Raw genomic sequence first — 5,363 nt, forward strand, 5'->3', positions numbered from 1 at the left:
TTTATAAGAACATAAGAATGGAGGTGACTGCAAGAGACCATAAGGCCTGCACTAGGCAGACATGTTCCTTTCCACCTGTTACCCCTATTAATAAATTTATCCAATCTTCTCATAAAACAACCCATTGTTTCAGCGTTCACTACATGGTTACTAAGCCTATTCCATTTGTTAACCACTCAGTTAGTGAACCCGTTCTTGCCAATTTCCTTCTTAAACCTAAATTTTCTTCTTAAACCTAAAGAGGAAAGGGTTAATTACTTGAGCGTTTGGCTCATGACGGCAAGAGGAGGTGCTGACTTATGGGCGCTCGAACGGCGGCGCTGAACTCCAAGAGAGGCTGATGCCCCTTCGCCTCAGGGAAGATGAGACAGACAGCTAGACAGCTACAGAGAGAGAGAGGTGGGTAGAGGGAGAGGAAGGGAGAGAAGAAGAGAGGGAGAGAGAGAGGGGAGAGAGGAAGAGAGGGAGAGAGAGAGGGGAGAGAAGAAGAGAGGGAGAGAGAGAGGAGAGAGAGAGAGAGAGAGAGAGAGAGAGAGAGAGAGAGAGAGAGAGAGAGAGAGAGAGAGAGAGAGAGAGAGAGAGAGAGAGAGAGAGAGAGAGAGAGAGAGAGAGAGGGGGGGAGGAAGGAGAGAGCAAGGGGAGAGAGAGAGGGAGAGAGAGAGAGAGAGAGAGAGAGAGAGAGAGAGAGAGAGAGAGAGAGAGAGAGAGAGAGAGAGAGAGAGAGAGAGAGAGAGAGAGAGAGAGAGAGAGAGAGAGAGAGAGAGAGAGAGAGAGAGAGAGAGTGAGAGAGAGGAGAGAGAGGGAGAGAGAGAGAGAGAGAGAGAGAGAGAGAGAGAGAGAGAGAGAGAGAGAGAGAGAGAGAGAGAGAGAGAGAGAGAGAGAGAGAGAGAGAGAGAGAGGTGGGGGGAGGAGAAAGAGAATGAGAGAAAGAGAGACAGAGAGAGAGACTGAGCTAAAGAGAGAAAGATATATATATATATACATGTATATATATATATATATATATATATAGAGAGAGAGAAAGAGAGCAGAGAGAGAGAGAGAGAGAGAGAGAGAGATGGGGGAGAAAGAGAATGAGAGAAAGAGAGACAGAGAGAGAGACTGAGCTAAAGATATATATATATATATACATATATATATATATATATATATATATATATATATAGAGAGAGAGAGAGAGATAGAGAGAAAGAGGGGGGGCGTGTCTCAAGTTCTTTCACCATCTCAACACGGTGACGTTTCTTATGGACTTTATTCTGCCCTAGACCATTAGACGTTAGACCATTCTATATTGTTGGGGGGAACCCATCTCCACCCTGTTGGGAGGTTTCAACATAATAACATTCTCTTCAATCCAGAATCCACCCCATAAAGCTGTTTGTATCTTAGCCAGAAGAAAATCAATAAAATGTATCCACCAGTTTAAGAATTCAGTGATAAGAAAATATATTAACACCCTCGCAGTAATGGATTTAAATTGGAGAAATTTGAGTTTACGAAGGAATTAGGTAAGAACTGGTTTACCAATAGAGTGGTTAACAAATGGAATAGATTTAGTATTTAAGTAGTAAGCGCTGAAGAAATCAGTTGCTTTAAGATAAGATTTGATAAGTTTATGGATGGAGATAACAGCTAGTAATTGACATGGAACGGTCTAGTGTAGGCATTATGGCCTCTTGCAGTATCCTCCATTCTTATGTTGTAACGGGTGATATGTTCAGCCCTTCAATAAAGGGATGATTTTTTTTTTTTTTTTTAATCCAGATAATTCTATTCGGCTGAGATTTGAACTCGGGACACATAATGAGGTCTCGATCAAAGCCCCCTGGTTCAACTTTCGGGGCCAGATCTAGGAAGGGGCCGCTTGATTTGCGAAATCGCAATTTCGAATTTTGTAAGTTGCAACATCACAACTTACGATGTCGTTATTTGCAGGGGCATAAGTTACAATTTCGTAGCTTACAACGCCATAACTTTCAACTTCGTGACTTCCAACGTCTTAACTTTGCGAACTCGTAACTTATATCGTAACTTATACCGTAACTTGCAACGCCATTACTTACAACTTCGTAGCTTACAATGGCATAACTTACAACTTTGTAGCTTACAACATCATACCTTCCAATGTCGTAATTTGCGAGGTCATAACCTTCATCTTAACTTACATTATAACTTGCAACATCGTAACTTAGAATAACATAACTTGAAACTTCGCGACTAACAAATCATGATCTATAACGCTGTAATTTGAAGCATCGTAACCAGAAACACAGTACGTAATTACAGCCCAGTTTCCTTAAGACAGTAAGACAGTAAAGCGGCCCATACACGATCAATTATATTGCGCAATTTCATCGTCAATACTTTGAATTGACAATTAAATTGACCGTGTATGGGTGATATATTGCCCATACACGGTCAATTTAATTGTCAATTCAGAGTATTGACAATGAAATTGCGCAATATAATTGATCGTGTATGGGCCGCTTTAGAAAAGCCAGGATAAACATTGGCCTGACGTCATGAGTTATGTTGCTGTTGGGATACAAATAATTCGTTGACCAGAAAGGGGAGCTTGCTTGTCATTTAAGGCCTAGGTGCAACCAAGAACGCGTCAAAATAAGTAAAAATAGATCAGAGTAGGTCATAACAGGTCAGAATAAGATAAGAATAGGTCAGTTCACTTGAAAAAAGGAAAAGAAAAAACATGGGGTCAGACTAGGTTATTTTTAGACAGAGAAAGGTTTATTGCACTGGCACAGGGCATTACTAGCTTTGCATAGAATCGTTAGGCAACAGCTAAAAATAATAGTGAGTTGTTGTTGTTGTTGTTGTTGTTGTTGTTGCAGTTGTTGTTGTTGTTGTTGTTGTTGTTGTTGTTGTTGTTGTTGTTGTTGTTGCAGTTGTACTTGTTGCAGTTGTACTTGTTGTTGTTGCAGTTGTACTTGTTGTTGCAGTTGTACTTGTTGTTGCTGCAGTTGTACTTGTTGCAGTTGTACTTGTTGTTGTTGCAGATGTACTTGTTGCTGTTGCAGTTGTACTTGCTGCAGTTGTACTTGTTGTTGCAGTTGCTGTTGCAGTTGTTGTTGTTGTTGTTGTTGTTGCAGTTGTTGTTGTTGCAGTTGTTGTTGTTGCAGTTGTTGTTGTTGCAGTTGTTGTTGTTGTTGTTGTTGTTGTTGTTGTTGTTGTTTTGGGGGAGGCGGTCCGGTGCCCTGTCAGTAGGGAGAATTTTTCCTTTTTCACGACTTGTATGTTTATTCTGTCTGCCGCCAGGCAATTCTATTCAGATGTGCGGAAACCCAGAAAGACCAGTAGATAACGAAAAGTCATGGTCTCATCACAAGGTCTTTTCTTTTCTAGTCCCACATAAGACCGTACTGTTGATGCGAAAACTTACTTTTACGATCACTTGCGAGATCAAATAAGGCGCTGCCTTCTACATACCAATAACTTCTGCATACCAACGCATACCAAGGAGGCAGCAAAGTAGATTTATTGTCAGGAATGAGAGGAATTCGTAGATCAACCTTTCATTTCCTTTACGATTTACACCTTTGTCATGATGAAGACTGCCAAGCGGTGTCCACTAAGGAGACCCACTCAATAACTCCCAAATAAAAAATAAATAAATAGAAAATAAAATAAATAAATAAATGAAAAATAAACTCGCCCCCACCAGCCCACCCACCTGCCCGCAGTGATAAAACGGTGAATCGAGTTGGGTTTAAACCAGAAGTTCTCAACTTTTTTTCACTCCATTTTCCCACTTCATGAATTCTCAACATTTGTGTGGTTCCCCTTCATTTTTCTCCCAAATCCCACCCCGCTAGAAAATAAATGAATAAATAGATAATAAGAAGAAAAGAATAATAAAATGTTGATCAAGAGAAACCCTCTGATTTATTACAAAGTTGATAATCATAATTATCTTCTACCATTACAAAATGAAGGATTTTTTAATTAATGTTATTATTCAGATTCTTCACATTATATGGAAATGTATAATTTGTAACAGCACGCTTTGCCCCTTCCCCCCCTTAAATTTTTGTCATAGTTCCCTTGGGGGCCCATGGCCTTTCAGGTTGAGAACCACTTGTTTAAACCGTTCATTCAGTCCTGATTAACCTTCCTGTCGAGTTGATTTACGATTCACGCCACCAGGTGATCTTAGTCAGTCGGTCGAGGGAATTCCCTCTCCGTAGCCAAAAGGTTAAATCTATCTCGATTTACAATTTTCCTGCATTTTACGACATTATTCTGCGTTCAGCTAAAGGTAATCTAATAAACCCAACCCCCACTTCCACAAGATCATGAAAATATTATCTTATACTAAAGAAATTACATAAATTATATACCTACAGAGTATAAAACCAATGGAAGAATCATTCCAGACATCATCACAAAGAACGTCAAAACCATTTATCCTAACAATAACATTTCATTCACCACGCATTACAATAACTGTAAGACGTCACACCTATAACTAAGAAATTGTTCTTCTAATTCAGTACCACCTCTATAATAAAACTACATCATTTATCAATGTAACTGCATCAATGAGGACTGTGGGCTTCATTCATACATCGGAAAGAAGAGGACAAAGCTTTCGATGCGGCTAGCATGTCAGTTTCAAAACGGACTCATAAAGAACCCCTACAGCTAAACGCGATACTACCTATACCCATTAGAATCTAAAAAAATAAAAAGGAACCAGGATATTAAACATAGAAAGAGACCCTATCCAACTTTAATTCTTGAAACCATCTACATCGTAAAGATTAAAGTAACAGACTTAGCACAGACTAACTTTAGGAAGACAACAGATTTTTTTTTTCAGACAGAATGGTAAAACGAGAGAAATATTATCAGCAGCTTTTCTTTTCAAATACCGGATTAGTTAGTAAATATATATGTACACGTTAATAGAGTACCAGAAGTTATAAATGAAGTTGTAAAGTAAACTTTAAAAAGTATGAAACACTGAAAAAACACCCTAGGAAATGACACCAGTGTATCTGAAAGGTGCGGGGAAAGAAGTTCATTGTTGATTGGTTCAATTATATACAAATTCTACACGTCAGGAAATCGGTACTGTATCATAGTGCGATACTATCGTGATTTTATTCCACAGTAAAGAAGAGTAGAAAGACCTTAGTACATTACTGCCTATAGGCCTAAAGATATTACGAGGTTAATGTACGTTTTTTGTGGGGTGGAAAGAAGAGAAGTCTGTAGGAAAATTAAATTGGTGAAGTGTATAAAAGGGAGCTATTGCCACTGAGCACTTTTTAAGAGATATTCATTAGCGTTTGTGGCTCATGCGGCATGTGGCAGGAGACTTGAACATCGAGGCAAGCATCTAT

The sequence above is a fragment of the Oratosquilla oratoria genome, chromosome 27 (genome assembly GCF_046742065.1).
Source record: "Oratosquilla oratoria isolate Oo_2021 chromosome 27, ASM4674206v1, whole genome shotgun sequence".
In the NCBI taxonomy this organism is placed as follows: Eukaryota; Metazoa; Arthropoda; class Malacostraca; order Stomatopoda; family Squillidae; genus Oratosquilla; species Oratosquilla oratoria.